Here is a 23,376-nt window from a genome sequence, read left to right as displayed (position 1 = left end):
AAGGAGTCCAAACAAGCATCAAAACTAAAGTCAAAATGGTAAGAATGTTGGAGATATCAGGCCAGAATTTTTTTTGAAACTATGATTAATATACTAACACCTTTAATGGAGAAAGTAGACAATATGCAAGAACAAATGGATTATATAAACAGAGAGATGGAAATTCAAAGAAAGAATCAAAAGAGAATGCTAGATGTCAAAAACCCTGCAGCAGAAATTTAAAAATGCCTTTTATGAGCTCATTAGTAGACTGGACACAGCTGAGGACACAGCTGAGTTTGAGGATGTGACATTAGAAACTACCAAAAGTGAAAAAGAAAGAAAACTGAAACATAAAAACACAATATTTAACAACTGGGAGACAACTACAAAAGGTATAACAATATGTGTAACTGGAATACCAGAAGGAAAAGAAAGATAGAAAGAAAAAGAAGTGATACTTAAAGCAATAATGAATAAGAAATAATGTCAGACACCAAACCAAAGATTCAGGCAGCTCAGAGAACATCACACAGGATAAATGCTAAAAAAAAAAAAAAAAAAAAAAAAAAATTAAAAAAAATACATGTAAGCATATCACATTAAAACTTCAGAAAATAAAAAATAAAACATAATTTTGAAAAAAGGCAGAGGAAAAATATACCTTACCTATAGAGGAACAAAAGAAACAATTACATCTGACTTCTCAGAAAACAAGAAAGCAAAAAGAGAGTGGAATATTTAAAGTGTTGAGTGATTAAAAAAAATACCCAACTAGAATCTTGTACCCTGCAAAATTATCCTTCAAAAGTAAAGGAGAGATAAAGATTTTCTCAACAAACAAAAATTGAAGAAATTGGTTGCCAGTAGATCTGCCGTGAAAGAAATGTTAGAAGTTCTTCAGAGAAAATGAAAATGATACTGGTCAGAAACTTAGATCGAAGTAAGTAACAGAAGAACACTGGAGAATGAATAAGTGAAGGTAAATAAAACTTTTTAAATTATCAATTGATCTATCAGATAAACATTTGTTCAAAATAATAGCAACAATGTGTTAATTTATGTATGTTTATGTATGTATATATGTTTATGTATGCTTACATTTATGTGTAATGAAAGACAATGATATAAGAGATAGGAAGAAGAAATAAACATTTTCTTACTATAAAGTACACTATATATGAAGCAATGTAGTGTCATCTGAAAGTGGACTTGAATTAGTTATAAACATATATTACAACCCTAGTACAACCATTGAAAAAATAGAAATACAATTGATATACCAAAAAAGGAAAGAAAATGGAATCATATTAAATATTTAATTAAAGCCATAAAAGGTAGAAAAGTAGAGAAAGACAAAAATAGAAACAAAAAACAATAGCAATAAATAGAAAAGAGTAGCAAATATGGTAGATATTAACCCAACTATTTCAATAATTACCTTAAATGGCAATTGTCTAAATTCACCATGTCTAAATTCACCACTTAAAAGACACAGATTGTCAGAGCATATTAAAAAATACCCCACTATATCTTGTTTATAAAAACTCACTTAAAAATAAAAAGACTCAATTAGATTAAAAGTAAATGGATAGAGAGAGAGATACCATGCTAACACTAATTAAAGAAATCAGGAGTATCTATATTAATTTTAGACAGGTCAGACTTTAGAACAGGAAAGATATCAAAGATAAAGAGGGGCATTTCATATTAATAAAGAAATCAATACTCCAAGAAGACATAACAATCCTTAATGTGTATATGCCTAACAATAGAGTGTCACAATGCATGAGGCAAAAATTGATAGAACTGCAAAGAAAAAATAAATAAATTTACTATTATATTTGGAGACTTCAATACCTCTCTATCAGAAATAAACAGATCCAATAGAAAGAAAATCAGTAAGGCCATAGTTAAACTTACCAGCACCATCAATCAACAGGATGTAATTGAAATCTCTAGACTACTTCATCTAACAACAGCAGAATACAGATTCTTTTCAAGCTCTCATGAACCATTCATCAATTAAGACCACATTGTAGGACATAAAACACATGTTATCAAACTTAAAGGGAGATAAATTATACAAAACCTGCTCCAAAATATTTGGAGTTTAAACAACACACTTGTAATCATACATGGGTCAAAGAAGAAAACATCAAGAGAAATTTAAAAATATATTTAACTAAACGAAATGAAAAATATCATTTATTAAATTTATGTGTGATGCAGTGTTTCAAGGAAAATTTATAACATTAAATTTCTATATTAGAAAGGAAGAAAGATCTAAAATCAATAATCTAAGTTTTCATTATAGGAAAATAAAAAAATGAATTAAATTCAAAGTAAGCAGGAAAAAAGAAATAAATTAGAACATAAATTAATTTAAAAAAAAATGGAAATCAATAGAGAAAATCAATGAAACCAAAAGTTGGTTCTTTGAAAAAAAAATCGATAAAATTGGTAAGTCTCTAGGCAAGCTAACTACTAAAAGAGAAGACACAAATTACTAAAATCAGGGATAAAAGAGAGAACATTAACATAGAATCCATGGACATTATAAGGACAATAAAAGGAATATTATAAAAAACTCTATGCCCACAAATTTGATATTCTAGATGAAATAGACCAATTTCTTGAAAGGCACTATTTCTAAAAACTTACACAAGAAGAAATAGACAATCTGAATAATCCTATACTATTAAAGAAATTGAATCAATTTTTAATAACCATTTGATCCAGTAATCATAATCCTTGGTATTTACCTAAAAAAGTAGAAAACATATGTCCATATGAAAACTTGTATTCCAGTATAGATATTTATAATAGTTTTAGTCCAGATAGCCAAAACATGGAATGGAAGTAATTCACCAGTAGGTGAATGGATAAATGAGGTTCTAGACAATGAAATATTATTCAGCATTTAAATAAATTTTTTTTAAAAATTATTAAGCCATAAAAAAAACACAGAGGAAACTTAAATGTATATTCCTAAGTGAAAGAAGCCAATATGAAAAGGCTCCATACTGTATGATTCTAACTATATGACTTTTTGGAAAAGGCAAAACCATGGAGACAATGAAAGATTAGTGGTTGCCAGGAGTTAAGAGAAAAGGAGGGATGGACCGGCAGAGCACAGAGGAATTTTAGGGCAGTGAATCTATTCTGTATTAGACTTCTACTAGAGGCCCAGTGCACGAATTCATGCACGGGAGGGGTCCCTCAACCTGGCTGGTGATCAGGGTTGATAGGGGCCAGCTGGCCAAGGAGATGGACCACAGCCGAGGGACTGTGGGAGGTTGGCTGGCCGCAGGAGGTTGGCTGTGGGAGAGCACTGACAACCAGGGGCAGCTCCTGCGTTGAGTGTCTGCCTCCTGGTGGTCAGTGTGTGTCATAGCTACTGCCGGTCGTCCCGCGGTAACAGTTGCTTAGGCTTTTATATATACAGATACTACAATGGTGGACACACATCATCTCACATTAATCAAAACCCATAGAACATACAAGATCAAGAGTGAACCTCAATGTAAACCAGGGGTGTCGGGAATAATGATGTGTGAAGGTTTTTCGATTGTAACAAGTGTACTACTCGGGTGTGGGATGTTGGTTGTCAGGAGATTGTCTGTGGGAACAGTGGGTATATGGGAACTCTCTGTGCATTCTGCTCAATTTCATCACAAACCTAAAATTTCTCTAAAAACTAAACTTTATTAGTTTAGAAGAAAAAAGTAAATGCCTCATCCCCAAGGTCACAGAGCCAGAGCAAATATTTGAAGCTAGAACTCCTTTTTCTCAGCCCAGCATCTTCCCATTACACCAAGCTCCCATTTTTTTCTGCCAGTTTTTATTTTGGTTTCCTATCCTGAGAATATAGAGAAAATATTTATTTGTCATGTGCCTTCTCCTTTGTAGAATGTAATTTACTCTTTCATAAGTGAATCATAATTTCCCAAATGTTCCTATAGTTACAGCCTGATTAATGCTGTATATATTATTCATATGGAGAATATGCGAATTAGACTATTTGTACTTCAGAATATTCCTAGGGCTGTATCTTAATAGTTCAGGAGTATATAGATCAAGTACCTTTTTTTCTTGTCAGCATATCTGATGCTTCTTCTCAGGTGCATATTGTTTTCAGAAGCTTCAAGTAGATCATTCCCATGCCAAGAGTTGCTCAGTGCCATAAATTTTAATTTCTTGATTATCTGTTTAAGCGTAATCTGTATTTCATTAGTATTACTTATTTCTCCCAAGAGACAACTACAGACTTCTTACATCTGTTTCTCATAGTCTGGTGTAAGTAACGATGATAAACTGTACATATGAAAAGACAGGATACTGTTTTAAAATATTTTTTTGGACAAGTCTTGTCAATTCAAACCCTCTTTTATAGAAGTTAACACTCTATCTTTTATAATCCCAGTTGCAGAAGGAATAGTGGAAAATATTGTGAATGAGTATTATTTCCTACCTTCCATATTCAGCATCTGCAGACTGTTTATCCTCCATCAGGAAGTTAGTTAATGTAAATGTCTGGTTATTATAATAGAGTGCTCCAGAATTCTTTCAACCAAGATTTAAAGAATTAAACTAACCTGTACCTCAAGGCAGAAGTATCATTATGTTGAAACTTGAGATAATGGGCTAAATAGAAATTCCGTCACTTAACATTCTTCCAGATCTAAATACAAAAGAAAGAAATTTGAAGTTGAATTAATGCTTTTTATTAAGAAAGCATGCAGTAAAATCCATTTGATATCATTCCCTTTGAGAAATATGACCTATATAATTTCAGCATGTGCTTTAAAATGGCAGTTTATAAAGACATATGAAGAAAGAGTAAAGGAAATACAAAAATAAAAAAATAAAAAATATGGTTTGTTTTTAACTTGCTCAGAAACCATTAGTTTGGTCATAAAGCATAGAAACTGTCTGAGGAACAATTCTGGGGGTGGGGGTGGGTTGGGGGGGGCGGGAATGAGCAGAAAAAAGTCCTGAGGACTGGCCAGTTGTGTTTTCTGAACTTCCTTTTCTGAGACTCAGCAAATCAGAATATCATAGATTACCTTGTTAGAGGGGGTAAGAGTAGTTGGTAGGTTTTATGTTTCATTTTGTGTGTTTTGGCTTGTCTTGTCTTGTTAAGGGGGTCTTGAATAAGATGTTTCATCTGACCTAGAATTAAAATTGCTTCATTCATTCATTCACTCATTCACAAAATGCCCATTTAAGGAAATGGCAATTAAGCTGAGTTCTACAGGATGAAAAGCAAAAGTACAAGCATTCCAGGCAAAGGAAATATTGTGCATTACACAAAATGTTTAGTAGCCCGATAGGTGGGAAAAATTTGTGGAGGAAAACCATCAATGTGGCTGCAATATAAAGTCTGAACAGAAAATTGACGTAAGATGTGGTTAGGACTATAAGCAGAAACCCTTGCGTGTAAGGCCTTGAAAGCCTTTACAAGAAGTTTGAATAATTTTTAGAGCCATTAAAGGGCTTTTAATAATGGGAGGGCAAACAACTTACACATTTTTAAATTTTACTTTTGTTGCTTTGTATTTGGGTAGATTTAAACAGTGTTTCCCAATGGAGGGTAACTTAGTCCATGAAAAATGTCTACAGACATTTTTCATTCATGTAACTGGGAATCAAGGGGGAGGGGTGCTATTAGCATCCCTGGGTAGAGTCCGGGGATGCTACTAAACATTCTGTGCAATGCACAAGATAGCTCCTTCCTCCCCTGCTGCAATCCACAACAAAAAATGTAGTCTGCCTAAAACTCGTAGTCTGAGTTGGGATACCTTAGATTCAAGGAAGCAACCAAAGTCTCCAGAAAATTGGTGACTATTTCAGTCATCTAGGTAAGAGATAATGGTGTTTAGGATGTTGATAGTGAAATGGAAATAATTGGATGGATTCCAGATATAATTTGGAGAGAAACATGGAACTAGACTTCTACTTTTGGTACTAGCAGATTAGATCATTCAAGTCATTACTGAAGACTACTAATGCTGGTGGGATGCATATTTTGTTTTAACCTTTTAGAGATAACCAAGCAGCCAACAAATAAGTGAGAAATTAATAGACTAAGGTCAAACGAGGATGAAAAGTCAAAGATGTGAGCCGAATATTTGAGCTTATTTTTGTCTTGTATTTGTCCATCTAGGACAGGAGGTCCAGAAATTGACTTGTGTTGGGGGAGATGGGGAGAGAATAAAAATCAGAGTCTAAAGTTTGGCAAAAGTGGGAACTCTGCTGAGCCATTTCTACCTCAGCCTGGGACCCTGAAGGGCTACATTATTAAAGTTAGGTGAATTGGAAGCAAATCAACCCTTGCACAGATGGCATCAGCTACTGGTCATCTGGGAGACCCAGAAAATTTTCAGGCATGGAAATTGGATTAGAATGATCTTTAATTGCTAATGCACAGGTGCCTAAGACAAAAGAAAATCTTCTCTAGAGGAAGAAAATGTCCTCCACAATTTTTTTTTTTACAATACTGTTTCAAGCCCAGCATAGAATCAAAGAGATTAGATAAATAAGAATACAAACCTAGTAGACATAAGAGCCAAAAGAAATAGACCAACTAACAATCTCAAGCCTGGCATTTTAAATCACACACTATAAGTCGACTATGGAATTCAGTCTTAATAATTTTAAATAGGGAATCAGAAACTCTAAAAAAGTGACAAAATAGACTTAAGAAGAAACCAAATAGAAATTCAATAATTAAAAACTACAACTTCAAAATTAAGAATTCAATGAGCAGTTGACATAGCTGACGGGATAATTACTGATCTAGAAGAAAATAACCATAATGAAGCAGGAAAAGACAAAAGGATGGAAACTGCATAAGAGAGCAAAAGTGACATAAGAGTAGACAGGGAGAGGTTTAATATACACTTAATGCTGTCAGGAGCATAGGAAAGAGATAATAAGCAGAAGCAACATTTGAAGAGAAAATAACTACAGATTTTTCAATCTGATGAAAGATGTCAATCCACAGATTCAAAAAGCCCAACTATTCCTAAGAAGGTAAATGAAAATACTTCACAGCTAGACACATCACCAAAGACAAAATGAGAGTCCTAATTGGGGGAGGGATGCCATTCACTGGGTTGAAGAAAACTGGGGGTGTGGGGGGATTGATCAGATGTAAGAATCTAATCCTTTCAGTACAGTATTATACAGCTGCATAATATTAACATTTTTTAGCTAAATCAGCATCATGACCAAATAATACAAAAATTTTTATTGGACTAAAAGAATGCCCAAAGTGCGATTGAGTGTCCCTCCTAAGTGTTCTAACATACAGGCGTTCATAACATTATTATAGTCACCCCTTTGCTTGCTAGAAATTAAGTCCTATGAAAGTAAGAGTAATATCTTTCATTTATTATCCTCAGAATGTGCCTGGCAAAGAAAAGAGTCTCAAAAAATTTTCTTTATGTCCCTTATATCACTTACAAATAGTGTTAGTTACTAGGAACAAAGACCTAAAATATGAACAAGTTAAACAAGATCCATGTTTATCTCATGTAAATGAAGTTTAAAGGCAGGCAGACTCAGGCTAGTAAAAGAGCTCCTGAATTCACAAATTTACCAGGGTCGTTCTGTCTTTCTTCTTCATCTTTAGTACATGATTTCCATGCTTAAAGTCAGCTCACAACTCCAAGATGGCCACTGATGCTCCAGCCATCATGTCTGCACCCTGGGCAGGAAAAACAAAGAAGACCAAATAGATTGTTCCTATCTGCTGAGTTAGTCCCCTCTAAAGAGCTTTTCTGGAAAAACCACTGAAGAAATTCTGTTCACATTCATGTTTGGACTTTTTATTGCCCCTACCAGAGTCCTAGCCTCTGCAATTTCCTGTCTCTACTTCCCTCTGTTCCCAAGTTTGAGACCTGTTCTGCGTCGCTCCCTAACTATAAAAGACTTCTAAGCCACTTCCTCAATTATGGAAAATATATTTCTAGGTTTTCTCTGGCTTAAACGTAGAACTCAAACACTATTTACAAACTTGCTTAAATTAGGAAAGTTATTTCTGATTGCACACAATTGCCCTAGAAGCAAGTTTCTGAAACACAAGCATTTGTTAGGAAGCGTCAATATCGTCAGGTATGCTAGAACTCTGGCAGTGCAGCAAGTAGTGGCCAATACACTTTTGAATATTTGTTCATATTTTACTTTGCTTTATTATTGTTCTTGCTATTCTATGATTGGAATGTGTTGTTGTTTTGTTTACTTCTTTTTTGTTTTTAACCAAGGACATAATTGTGTCCCTCTTATAATCTGAAACATTATTTTTCCTCTTGAGACACAACAGGAAATGATTTGCTGGTGTCTTGAGCATAGCACTTATCCAAACTTAGTTTTCATGTCACAAGACTTGGCTAGTGGCTAAAACAATATCTGCATATTTCATCTAGTAAACCCAGAAGTGACATGTTAGCCTTTCCGATCAACGCACATGCTCTGAATAGTTCTATCTTGAAGTAGTGATGAATGAAGATTAGTTTACTTCTGATAATTTCCCAGAATTTGAGATGTGTTTCCAGGAATTATTTGAGATACTGCTAATCTCATAGCTTATCAAATTATCTCACATAGAACCTGATGTCTTCATCATATTATTTTTAATTATAATTATTCATAATCATGGCACATTATCAATGAGTAAAACCTTTGGTTGCATGATTTGTAATTGTATATTCTTTTTTAAAAACCTTGTCCCATAAAATCTCTTTGTTTTCTACCTGCTCCCCTTTCTCTCCCATTATATCCAAGTTAGCTTCCTTTCTCAAATTTCCTTGTTTAACTCTGAGTTCATCAAATGAAGTCAAGATCCTGGATAAGATGAGCTGGGAAAATTCTAATTCCATCTAGCCAGAAGTAAAAATAAATAAACTATTCCCCTTATGGAAACTTTCTTTACAATAGGAATCACAAACTCAAATTATTCCAGGGATCCAAGCAGGTGACACACGAATGAGAAAGGATGGGTGAGGACCAGAACAACCCCTAGCACTCATACCCAGGTTGAAGTAAGCAGCTGTTATCTCCAGCCAAGTGTGGCATGACATTGGGTTCACTATATCCAGATCTTCTTCTTTTTTTTAGAGAGAGAGAGAGAGAGAGAAATTGAAAATATACTTTTTTCCCAAGTGAAACGCAAACTCTTTTTATTTTTAAATGTACATTGAAAAAACAAATCATATGCAAGTGCTATATTGAACCCCCAGGCTGCCAGTTTACATTTGTTTTATGGGAAATATGTATAACTTGAGGAATTTATAAATAAATTTTTTTAAAGAAATCTGGTCTTTATTTTTCCAAAGTCAAAATTGAAAGAAAGAAAAGGACACAGTTACCCCAAGAAGTCTCTGTTTGAACCTTATAAGAGGTTGATAATTGTCTACACTAATAAAATAGAAAGATGCATATTGACCATACCTTCGTGACACCCACCAGCCAATCAGGAGTGAGTATGCAAATTAACACAACAAAGATGGTGGGTTAATTTGCATACACAGGCACCGAGCAGTAGAGGGCGGGGTGGGATGCTTGCATCGTCGCCATGGCGATGACACAGGTGTTCCACACTACCCCAGCCACTCTGGGCCTCTGGGCAGTATGGGAAGGCGGAAAGGCGGCTCCGGCCAGAGCGAAGGCAGTGCTGGCAACCAAAGGAAGGAAGGCCCATTCTTGGGCGAATCTTCGTGCATCAGGCCTCTAGTTTATTATAATAAAAAATAGGTTCAACAAAAACATAGTACTGATGCTTGTATATAAAAGTGAGAAAGACGAGGCCAAAAAAGTGAGGGAGGACAAAGAATATATAAATAAATAGAATACTGTAATGATAAAATAGATATTGAGTACTTACTATATGCCAGGCATTGTGCTTTTGTCACTCAGACAATCAGTCAACAAACACGTGTTAGGCCAGGCACTGTTCTATGTGCTGAAGTACAGCAATGATAAAGCAGAACCCAGAAACTTAGAGTCCAGTAGAGGGAGATGGAAAATAAAATTGTAAACTATTATAAAGAGAGAGAGAGAGAGAGAGAGAGAGAGAGAGAGAGAGAGAGAGAGAAGAGGATTTCAAGTGCTCTGTGATACAATAAAATAAATGAGGTAATGAAGTAGAGAGTGACTAGGGGAGAGAGAGTTTTCAAAAGTGGTCCAGGAAGACCTCTCTGAGGAAGTGTCTTTGAATAAAGACATGACTTGGGAGAGAAGGCAATCATGAAGCAAAATGTATGTAGTTTGCTCCAAGTGGAAAGAACAAACACTAATGGTTCTGAGCTGGCTACAAATTTGGCATATTCAAGGGATGGAAATTAGGCCAGGGTGAGTAGAGCCAGGGAAGAGTGGGAGAAGATGAGCTCAGAGAGTAGGCAGGATCCTTATGGCATCATAGTGGAAGATTCATCTACTATGTGCAAGGAAGACACTGGGAATTTTTTTTTAATGTTTTTATTGATTCCAGAGAGAGAAAGAAAGATGGAGAGAAAGAGAGAAAAAAAAACATAAATGATCAGAGAGAATCATTGACCAGCTACCTCCTGTAAGCCCCCTACTGGGGATCAAGCCCACCACCCAGGCATGTGCCCTGACCAGGAATCAAACCGTGACCTCCTGGCTTATGGGTTGACGCTCAACCACTGAGTCACACCAGTAGGGCACCACTGGGAATTTTAAGCAGTGCCCTGTATGTTTGATTGAAGCATTAAGGTCACTCTGGCTGGTCAATGGAGGAGGATGTACTGATGTGAAGACTGAGCTGATGGAGGGCTGGACTAGATTGTGGTGGGGCTGATGGTAAGACACGGACAGATTTTTTAATCTACTTATTTATATTTAATGGACTGAATGTGTGGTCTGAAGGCAAGACCTAAAACAAGGAAGACATATTGGTTTGGAGCTGACAGGAGCTGCGCAGGCCACCACCATTTTCACCACCTCCATTACCTTTACTCCTTAGCGATCACTGTCAACCACCCTCTTCACACCAGTACCGTTACCAAGCCCCCCTGCTCTCTGCTGTAACTGCTGCTGGGCTAGATCAGTAAGTAATTTACAGTCAGTAGAGTGATCCTCTTTACCAACCAGTATGGAAGTATTTTAATATATATTAATAAATGAAAATATATTTAAATATATATTTAAATATATTTTTATTGATTTCAGAGAGGAAGGGAGAGGGAGAGAGAGATAGAAACATCAATAATGAGAGGGAATCACTGACTGGCTGCCTCCAGCATGCCCTCTACTGTGGATCAAGCCCGAAACCTGGGCATTTGCCCAGACCGGGGAAGAGAATGGTAACCTCTTGGTTCATAGGTCAACACTCAACCACTGAGCAACACCAGCCAGTATTTTAATATTTTAACAGACATATCAGGTCACACCAGCCAAATGTCAGTCTTAGAGTAAGAAGTTTGAAATCTAACCTGTTAGACATAGAACATCAGTGACAATTTCTGGCCAGGGGAATGACATGATCAAAGTAGAGTTTCCAGAATGTTGGCCTGGCAGCTGTGTGAAGGAGTTGGAGAGTGAGGGAGAAACTGGATGCAGGGAGCTCCATTAGCAGGTTATTCCAGAAGAGGCACACGATCAGGTGAGAAGCACACACAAATTCCCCAAAGGATTTAGCTGTGAGAGTTAGACTTTACCTTGATAGGTGGAAGGTAATAAAATCCCTCCCCCTTTTAAATTGATTTGTTGGAATTCTGTTTTGTCACCGAGGGTAACAAGTGAATATATCACTGTCACCGACATGCCCTGTGGATTAAATGATAAAATTACCATCCCTGCTTCCTCTTTCTTGAAGGAATGAACTTTAGAACTTTGTGGTATGGAAAGGGTTGGATTAGGAGTGAATTCCTGAGGCAACTTGGTACCTTCCAAAGACAGGTTTATCTATGAATCTTTGACATGTTTTTTAAACTGAGAAAAGGGAGACATTCACACCTGATATGAAGAGCATGAAAAGATCCTTGAAAACCACCTTAAAATATATCTGTGCTTCTTTCTGACTGTCAGAGATAGAACCATTCACAGGAAAGAAGGGTTTGGGGAGGGAGAACAAAATAGTAACAATTAGCCTGGCCTATGTGGCTCAGTGGTTGAGCGTCCACCTATGAACCAGGAGGTCATGGTTTGATTCCCAGTCAGGGCATATGACCAGGTTGTAAGCTTGACCCCCAGTGTGGGACATGCAGGAGGCAGCCGATCAGTGATTCTCTCTCCTCATTAATGTTTCTATCTCTTTCCTTCTCCCTTCCTCCCTGAAATCAATAAAAATATATTTAAAAATGTATATAAAAAATTAAACAATTGGTGAATCAAGGCTAGCACATGCATAATCACTGTATTGTTTTGAAACTTCTCTGTAGGTTTAAAATATTTCAAAATAAAATATAGGGGGAAATAATCTGCTAGTTTGTTAATTGCTCTTTCAACTAGCTGACATTTGAATGAGTCACTTTATTTTCACTCTTGGAGAGGTCTCTCTGTACAGTTTAATGATAGAGTGAATCCCATATGTCTAAATCATGGGACCAAGTTCTTAAGTACTTCCTTAATTCTTCTTGTTTTAATTTCTGTAATTATCTATATAATAAAAGCCTAAGTGACCGTTATGGTGGAATGACCAGAACAACCGGTCGCTATGATGCACACTGACCACCAGGGGGAAGACATTCAAGCAGTGTGCTTGAGTGGTCAGTGTGCTCCCACAGGGGGAGCTCCCACAGGGGGAGCACCACTCAGCCAGAATCCGGGCTCACAGCTGGCAAGTGCAGTGGCAGTGGCAGCAGCCTCTCCCAACTCCAAGGCAGCGCTAAGGAGCAGCGAGCAGGTGGGTGATAAGGAGCAAGGGGTCCCAGACTGCAAGAGGGATGTCCGACTGCCAGCTTAGCCCTGCTCCTGGGGATCAGACTTAAGCTGGCAGTCGGACATCCCCCAAGGGGTTCCAGACTTTGAGAGGGCACAGGTCGGGCTGAGGGATCCCCCCCCCCACCCCCCGCACACCAGTGCATGGATTTCATGCACTGGGCCTCTAGTTATTATATAAACAAGGGACCCTTGCTGTGGCTGTTGAGTTTCCTAGGAGGCAAAGCTGCCTTTGCTTCTCTTTGCCATTTAATTGCTATTCAGGTTGACACAGAAATTACTCAACCCAATCAATAGATGTTGTGCATTATCTATTTATGATTTATTTGTTTGGGTCCACAATAATTCTGAAAGTGTCTGCTCTGTCAAACGAATCTGATATAATATATAAGAAAGTGAAAGGACATTTTAAACTCTATTTATTTTTCAGGCCATCACTTCAAAATACAAGCAGGAAGTAAAAATGTTCAAATCACCATAGCTTCTGAAAACTGGAACAAATACCAGGGCAACTGCAGTTATTGTTAGAATCCAAAAATAATATCATGGCTTTGTGTTTTATTCACATCTTAAAATATTAACTTGAACCCTATAAAATTGACATTTTGTAGATTAAAAAAAAACACAGTTAAATATTGATGATTTCATATGGTTCCCCCTATTAAAATCAATGTATTTCTTATAAAGTTGACATAATATTCTGTACATATTCTACAAATTTTGTAAATTCACAGATTCTACATATTATTTGAACACTTTTGCAGCAGATTCCCATGATTGTCATTGTCAAAGTCTCACTTCTTTGCTAGTCAAATGCAAAACCTACCGAGGAGGTTGGAAGTTCACTAAGTAGTATTAATCTATTGGGCAACCTACATCTTTTTCTTCCATTTTTTTCCCGAATTACAGCTTCCGATAACCTCTGACAGGTGAAAAATCACTCATACAATTCTCTTACTCTTTCTTTTTAACAAGTGGATATTTTCAATTTAACATGTATCATACTTAAATGCCAAATTCTGAACGTACCATATGATGCAATAGAGCATAGATTATCCTAACGGCTCTGCTAAGTGCTATTAAAAAAAGTCTGTGAATAATTCTCACAATTTGGCCCACTTACAACGCAGGAATATCTTTTTTTTTTTTTGACACAGAAAATGTATCTCCCCCCTCAAATGATTAGTGTTTGCCTTGGATATTTCTCATTAATATCCTTAAATATTGGAGTTCTGAGAACTACAGTTTTTCTAGAAGCAGAAAGTTACAATGGATTATTTTAAAAACCAAACTCTCCTAACAGAAATTATAATATTAGAGCTTCAGTGCAACATTGCTGCTTTTTCTGTTACCACTTCAAAACTCTACTGGCAAAAATAAAGGAGAAACTGAGATTTGGAATTGTCTGCTTATTGAATTCACATAACAATTTTCTTTTCCAGGTGCTTCGAAAGTTCACTATTCGGCCAATAAAGATTTTTTTTCTTTTTTCTTTTGTTTTGGCATAAAGCCCACATACTTCCTAATGTTATGTAAGTATCTCAATAGTAAAAATCAGCAGAGGAGAAAAGGAATTGGAATTTAGCAGCACAGAAAGTCAACTGGAAGAGAGGCATGAAGAAGAAAGGTATTATGAGGGGGGCAACAAAAAGATTCAGGTCATGACAAGGAGCTTCTAGAGAAATCCCTGTGTCCACCTATTCTCAGGCAGGTAGCGCAGTATGTTAGCTGATGCCCTGTATGGTGTCACATGCCTGGGTCCAAATCCTAATTACACTTCAATCATCTTAAATGAGTTGTTTGTCTTCTGTGCTCCCATTCACTTGTCAATAAAATGGGTATAAGAATGGCATGTATAGGATTGAATTAAGAGGATTAGATGTGTGTGTCAAGTAAAGCACTTAGATCTGATACTTCAGCCTTGGTGCCAGCTTGCGGAGGCAGACGCCTTCCCCTAACTGCTTCCTCACTCTCAGACACACTCCCAACGGAGACTACCCTTTGCCTTCAACGTGCCCAGCTCTTTCCTGCCTTAGGATCTTTGTAACTGTTAAACCTTCTTCCTTCAGTGGTGCTGTCCCCACTCTGACTCATTTGTATTCACCTTCCAGGTCATTGAGAAGCTTTCCTTATGCTTCCACCTAAGTAAGCCACTCACTGATCCATCTATATGGGTGGATGTATATCCTTTCCCGGTGAAGACCCACTTAAATCCGTAGACGTTGGTATAAACAGAGCTTTGCCCTGGAACAAGGCCAAGTCAGTTTTGCTCACCAATGACTGAAGAGGGAAGTGGTCATCAGGTCATTTTAATCTTAGTCCTTTTGTTTTAATTTCCTTAGTTCTCTTGTGCCTGCTATGTTTGTGCTTCATTTTGAGGTGTTTTGGGAGCATTATTAATCTCATTATGTCCAGTGAATGTACAAGCAGTGAGAATGATGAAAACTACTAATTAGTGGCCTAGAATTATGACAGAAACACAGTGAAACATACCATTAATTGATGAGCATATGTTCAACCCTTGTATGGCATCATTTTGGACTTTGGAACAAATAGGCTTGTAAATAGCCTTTGGAAATTTACCTCATCTGTGCCCAGAGGAGTTTCTATGTTTGACTTTCTGGTGATATTTTCATTTTTATCTCTCTCTAAATTCCATGAGGCTAGGAAACGATGTTTTGTTCAACATGGTACTGCAGATGCCTCGGAGTGCCCGTTACGCCTTCTGACACCAGCCACCTAGAGTTAAGCCAAACCTCTCAGGTTAAGAGCACAGTCCTCCACAAGACTTCCCTCACTCCAGACACCAGCCACAAATTTGGGAGTTCCCAGGCACCCTGATTTCTGAGCTGCTGGCTACAATTCAAAATTACCCATTCCCCACTCAGGTTTGGTAATTCATTAGAACAACTCACAGAACTCAGGAAGGCACTATACTAAACGATTATAGTTTAATTACAGCAAAAAAAGGTTTGAGGCAGCTCTGAGTATTTTTATAATCTGCGGGCTGTTGTTTTACGTTTGTGAATATTTTGTGGACTGAGTGCTAAATACTAAATTATTAAAGATCACTTAAAAAGGAAAGAAGAAGCCTAATATCTTCTAACACCCAGTAAATGATTTTATCTGGAAGACTATTTCAATAACGTTATTCCCAAAACACAATTAGCAGACAAGACATACATTTTACTTGCAATTAATTTGTATCTAAGGGTGTTATAACTAAAGAAAATTATATATTGTAGTAGGCTGAAATGTGGTCTGACTGGACTCACCGTTGTTTGACATCTGTCATCCATTTGCTGTTCTGAAAAACACACCAATTTCTTTCCCCCCATGTTATAGTCTTGGTGGGATCACAAACCCAGGTGCTTGCTCTTACCAAACCGTTCCAGTGCTCGCTTCGGCAGCACATATACAAACCGTTCCAGCATCTCTCAGGTACAGGCAGAAGGTGCATTTACAGTCACCTTTGGGTCCGTGGATGTACCCTCCAGGACTTAGACTCTTAAGCAAGTGATACAGGATTGAAGAGACATTAAGTCGAGTCATCCTGGTGGCAATACTACAACCATACTTCCAGTGCTGCGGGATGTTTCTCTAGCTCTTAGTGCCCAGCTCTTCGCTCCTCAATTCCTGCTTCCTCTCAAGAGTTGCAGTTACTATGGCTGTTACAGTCCACCCCAATTGAGTGGTTTAAAACAAGAACATGACAACATCTATTTTGCTGCAGACTGCAGTCTGGGCAGACCTCAGCAGGGTCAGCTAGTTTCACCTCTACTCATTCTTGCCTGGGGTGGCTTGCAGGCAGGGCTTGAAGGCTTGCTCACATGTCTGGCGCCTGGCAGGGAAGGCTGGGACAGCTGGGGACCAGAACAGATGGGGCTCCTTGGGCATCTCTCAAAATCTTTATATGGCCTATCCAGCCTGGTGGCTTTAAGGTGGTGGCCAGACATCTTACGTGGCAGCTCAGGGATCCAAAGTTCCACCCCTCTAGAAAGATTCACAAGAAACCCTATCTCTTTTACTAACCTCGCCTTCCAAGTCCTGTGAGGTCACTTCTGCTGTGCTCTTGGTTGAAACTTCGTAAAAAATCCACCCATGTTCAAGGGGAAAGAACACGGACCCTCCCACCTCTCCACAGAGTCTAGTCAACATCACATTGTAAGAAGGACATTTGGGACAAAATGTATACATATTGGTGCAATCATTTTTGGAAAATTTAATCCCCAACCCTGAGCCTTCCCATTGATGTAATCCTGTTACTTTTCAATAAACCCCCTGTTGCCAGGGTCAGATTCTATTACTTATAACTAAAGAATCCCAACCTGATAGATTAAGGATCTGTTTTATTAATCCCTTGGCAAGTAAATGCCACTTTAATGTTGGATATTTAATTAATATCACCATCAAGAGGTTGGTCCTTACTCATTACTTAATTACTGGGCACACCTACCCAGCTCAGAAGAAGACTTCGCTTCACTGGTGAACACCTCCAGCTGTTTTATCAAGTCTCCCTCCATTGCTGCAAAACAGACTCGATTGGAAGAGAATAGCTGAGGCTCAGAAAGGTTATTTGGTTTATCACAGATGGCAATGGGGAGTGCAGTGCTTCCAGAAACAGACCCAGAAGTTTTCATTCCCTCCGCCAGCCTGGAACTATTATATCCCATAGAAATACCAGGAAAAGATAAGCTACATGAACCAGTGATTGCTGGCGCTAAACACTCTAGTGAGTTCAAAGAGCCCTGAGGGCCTGCTGTTTATTTGGAAAACCAGGGGGTGGGGAAAGTGACGAGAGAATGGCAGGATGGAGGCCTCGCTACTATTAGCTTTAGGGTTTTATCTTCACCAGGCTTGCTTAAAGAATTTACGTAGTAGATGTGCATGAGTTTATGTATATATGTGTTTAGAGTACTTGAATCCTGTTTTTTTTAAAAAAGCTTCAGGGAATGTGTATACATTTAAAATTAAAATGTAGTTCCAATAAGTATTATCAGTCTATTATTAGTCATCGAATTTTAACATGAGAGCACATGAATGTCAGAAAAGCATGTTAGAAAAATAGCAAATGATATAATTAGTATGTAAAATATGAGGTTGCTTTATTAAAGATGAAAAATTTTTAAATAAACAATAAAGGAAGGGAATATGTTTGTTGTTTTTAGGAATATTCCGTTTCTCCTCCTGGAACTTATTAGCCAATTTCTCTAAGATGCCAGAAGGATTTTTTAATGTAATTGTCTGATTGGCCATCTCTACTTTTAAACTCTTTTATTAATAAAGTTGTTGGGGATCAAAGAGAAGAGGAAAGTATATGCTTGTGAGTCCAGCTACTGATATATCTAAGGATTTAATTTTTTTAAATATATTTTATTGATTTTTCACAGAGAAGAAGGGAGAGGGACAGAGAGCCAGAAACATAGATGAGAGAGATCGATCAGCTGCCTTCTGCACACCCCCCAGTGGGGATGTGCCCAGTGGGGAATCGAACCCGGGACCCCTCAGTCCACAGGCCGACGCTCCATCCACTGAGCCAAACCGGTTCGGCTAAGGATTTAATTTTTACCTTCAGTGTTCAAATATTCTCTCTCTCTCTCTCTTTCTCTCTCTCTCTCTCTCTCTCTCTCTCTCTCTCTCTCTCTCTCTCTCTCATAGGAACTGTTTTGGTCTTCCTTGTCTTCCTGCCACAGAGGGTCAGAGACTGAAAAAACAGCCTGAATCAACATGGACCCCAGAGACTTTCATCACATCTCAATAAAACTTGCAGTGATCTTCATTTTCCACACAGCATTGCAGCTGTGGATGACACCCTGCATCTGACCAAAATTATAGGGAACAGCACCTTGAATGAAAAGATTCCTTCAAAAAGAGATCATACAGAGAATTAATTGCATACCTTGCCTTTTTTACTCTCCATTTTGAGGAAAATCACTACTAAACCTCAAGAAAAATCATACACATTCCTTAAGAAGTACAAATGTCCTAAAATCTTTAATTTGAAAACCCCTCGTGCCCTAAGTATATTGAGCTTTGCAGAAAATTCTATGTATATTTAAACACTGGTTATGACTATTTTTCCAAAGAAATGATTATTAAGGAGCATGCGTGAGACACCTCACCTTTTTATTGACTAAGTTTGGAGTTACTGCTTCCCTCTTTTTTCTTTGTATGTGTTCATCTTATTTTATTAGCCACTTGTTGCTGGATTCTGATGTATTCATTCATCGCAACAGCAAAGCTTTTTTGTGCTATGTTACAGTATTACTTCTAAATGGTTACATTTTTACCTCTGTGTAAGTACAGTATCGTGGAACTACACAACATACATAACTCTCCATCTATCCTCCACATTCCCTTTGCATTAGGTGTCCCACTGGCACGAAAATCAGAGCCCCAGCTCCAATTTTTCCAGCTGTCTCTGTCGCCCTGTGATCTTTTGGTACAGATTTTCTAGCCTGTTTGAAAAGGCAGCCTTCTACCCCCCTCTTTGATTGTACTTAGGCATTTTGCCAGCCCGAGACATGGATTAATCTGAACAGAATCACAGGCTTCTCTGGATGTAAGTCATTTACGTGTGCTTAGTGGCATCTACCAAGCAGGGAAAAGGCGGCCCACGGTTGCCTTTGTATAGAGTCGGGGTAGGTTTTGATTTCACTCAGAGTCAAGAACAAAGCAACCTCTGACTTTTCCTCCAGCTCAGCCTGTACGGAATGACTTCTAAGGACTTCACGAACTGCTAGCCTTCAGGTGACGGGAGCGTTTTTCACTTTTTAAGTTTTCTCCTTCTGTGACGTTTTATAATTATCCCTATTTTTGGTCTTCAGATTTTCTGAGTGTTTCAAGTCTAGAGGAAAAAATTTAAAATCATTTGGCCACCATCAAATGCTCTTTTCAGTTTGAGGATAATGTGGAGAGAGGCTTTAAGTGCCGTGCCAACACCCAACATGGCATTGCGGATTGAATGAGCCAATTCTGGCCCCTGAGTCTGAATGATTTGGAGGAGACGTGATGTCATTGTCTACTTAGAGATAAATGGGAAGGAGTCTGGGTGGAGACTTTTGGAGTGGTCTTTGTAATAATAGTAATTAAAAAGAGCATTACCTCATATATTTCAACTTTTTGTATATACCATGTGCTTTTCTCATTTTGACCCAATATTACTCATAAAGGGCTGGTGGTTCTGTTTCATTATTTTTGAAGCACTGTTGGATGACACTGGTTTAACAGTTTCTCACAGTTCACTGCTTCAGTTTTCATCAAATTATATTTCTAGTTACACCAGCCATTTTCACCATCAATTTCCATATGTTTCGAAGACATGCAAGGACCAGTTTGCCAACAGCAAATTCAGATAGCAGATACTAGCTGCTGTGGAACACATTTTTCTCCTAGGGCAGCCATTTCTATAATGAAAATCTTAGAATCCACCAGGCCAACCCCTTGGCCCCAAACACACTCATATTTATATACTTAGATTAACCTGTGCGCATGTTGCAGGGTGAGGATTACCACAGACGATTTAGTTTTGATGTGCATATCTTTTAAAGTAAACACTGGTCATAGACACTTCCATATACTTCATATCCGGGTGGTGGAGAAGCAACAGCCATACAATTTGCCAAAGAACTGCCAAGTTCCAAAAAATTCTTACATCAGCCCTTCCTTAAATTCTACAACTTTCCCATGTTATTGCCATCACTTCTTGAACCTCCTGTGGTCAAATGAATGCTATAGATTGGGGCCCATTATATATTCTTGACAGCTCTGAAGTATGCAAATACATGTTATATCAACAGTTGGTGTATCAATGAGTCACCAGTTCTCAACGAACTATCAGCTTACTTGTTTACTTACAAATTTAAGCAGTATAAATAACCAAAAACTGACTGCAGCTAGCAAAATGTAAATTCCTTCATTTGTTTTTTAGAATATTGCTCATGCCTCAAAAAAAAAAAAAAGAGCGGGGAATTAATAAACTAACAATAAATGACATGCAAATATTTTGGTCTTACAAAAAACAACTCAATCATTCCCATTAATATGAATATCAGAAGAATTTTCTTAATATGTTTTAGGACTACTGAATTCTTAAGGAGCATTTTTTAAAGTAATCTCTATGATTGTACTATGTGTACGGTATTTGAAATGGAATATGGACTGTTGGATATTCTGAACTTGTAACATCCATAGCACTTCTTTTCATGAAAGTTATAGTATATAGAGCTATAGAAAGATGTTTAATGACATGGAAAGATGTTCATAGTCTTCTATTCATGTGTAAGAGTAGGTTATATAGGTGGTGGGATATGAGGAAGAAAGAGGGCAGTGTTTACTTCTTAATATACTAAGGTATTTAATTCACTTACAGTAAGTATATATTAATTTTGTTGTTAATCCTCACCTGAAGATACTTTTCCCATTGATTTTTCTTTTTTTTTACCTTTTTTTTTTTTTTAGAGAGACTGGAAGGGAGAGAGACAGAGAGAGACATCGATGTGAGAAAGACACATTAATTGGCTGCCTCCCATACCCATCCTGACCAGGCTGGTGACCGAGCCCGCAACCAAGGTCTGTGCTCTTGACTGGGAATTGAACTTGTGATCCTTCAGTCCCCTGGCTCAGCGCTCTGACCACTGAGCAACCTGCCAAGGCATTTCTAAATTAAAATATTTAGAAATAGATTACAATACTGTATAATAATTGCTTGATGTGTATCAGTCATTATTTTAAGCTCTTTTAAAATATTAACTAATTTAATCCTTGTAACAGTTCTATGAAATAGGTACATTTAAGATTTAAGCAACCTTAGGTAGTAAAAGAGATGGGATTCCAGCCCTGCTTTTCTCTTCATGACTACACTATACCCTTAACTGCAACCAAACTTTATTCCATTTTTGTCAAATAAATTTGATTAGAAAAGTTATATAACAAAAGGTTAACAGTGAACATTTCTGAATGATGAAATTATAGCTAATTTAAAAAATTATGTTTTATCTGTGTTTTCCAATTTTCACAAAACAATGAGTAGATAAAGAAAACAAGCGAAAAGAAAAAAAACTAATATTTTTAAAGTTCCTTCTGTGAAATAGGGATTTTGATATAGTGCTGTGATTTTTTTTAAACTACCCTCCAGTAACTTTCTTTTTATTTTAGCATCTAGTAAAAGCATGTGCCTTAAATCTTGGCTCTTCAACTGTTCTCTTGTGGGCAGATTTTATTTTGTTTATGAAAGGTCATGATGGGGAACTATGAGAACAGAAGAAGGAACCTGATAGAGCCTTCCAAATGTAGAAATGCCAAGAAAGGGGTAAAGTTAGAAAACATAATTGTCATTAAAGAAGTCATAAAATGTTTGAATATATTTCCATTGCATCTTTTCTCAGCAGTCTGCGTTGCTAAGCAGGACCATAGCGACTTAATTTATATCCCATATGAAATAAGAACATGTCCGTTTGTGGGCCAAAAATAGGGGGATAAATTTTAGGATCTTTATATTTGGAAAAAAAAGTTAGATTAGAGACACGTTATGCCAGTATTGCATTTAATATTGCAGTTCTTCATGTCAAGATGGGATTCCGAAAAGTGGTTACGGGATAGAATGAAGATGGCTTGGAGACGTAGGAAGTCTTGCCTGTGAGTGGCATACTGGGTTTAAGAAAGGAAGTCATCAGGTAAGTATGACACCCAGCCTCTCTGTCTGGGTACTACCATGCTTTCAGCCAGTATTTTAAGATTCTGGTTAAAAACAAACAAACAACAACTTTGTTTTTAGTACATAAAATTTATTCAAATCTCAAATCCATTCATGACTCTCCGTGTCTCATCTCCTCCTGTTAAAGGCTACCAACACCTCCAAATGACCTCCCAATGTTCACTCTAGTCCCTAAAATCCATTCTCCACACTGGGAGGAGAGTGACCTTTTCAAATCACAAATGTAATCATGTTAGCCTTTCTACTTAAGATCTTTAAACAGCTTCCAGTTGCCCTCAGGATAAAGTCAAACATGTTGAACAGGGCCTTAGCTGGGTCCTTCAAACTTGGCCCCTCAGTTCTGGCCTCTGCCTACAGATCCAGACCTAGATCCCTTTTGCACATACCATGCAGTTCCTCACTCAGCACCCCACAACACTGCTTCTTTTTTTTTAAAATATAGTTTATTGATTTTTTACAGAGAGGAAGGGAGAAGGATAGAGAGTTAGAAACATCGATGAGAGAAACATCGATCAGCTGCCTCCTGCACACCCCCTACTGGGGATGTGCCCACAACCAAGGTACATGCCCTTGATTGGAATCAAACCCAGGACTGGAATCAAACTCAGTCAGTAGGCCGATGCTCTATCCACTGAGCCAAACCAGTCAGGGCACTGCTTCTCTTTTTCCTATGACATCCTTGTATTCCTTTCCTCCACCAGGGAAGTTTTCACTCAACTTCAGAGGAGAAAAAGTCTCCCAAATGTGTGTGGAATTTTTATTTTTTGCACCAGGTG

The sequence above is a fragment of the Myotis lucifugus genome, unplaced genomic scaffold (genome assembly GCF_000147115.1).
Source record: "Myotis lucifugus unplaced genomic scaffold, Myoluc2.0 scaffold_92, whole genome shotgun sequence".
Lineage (NCBI taxonomy): Eukaryota > Metazoa > Chordata > Mammalia > Chiroptera > Vespertilionidae > Myotis > Myotis lucifugus.
This window is presented reverse-complemented; position numbering follows the sequence as displayed.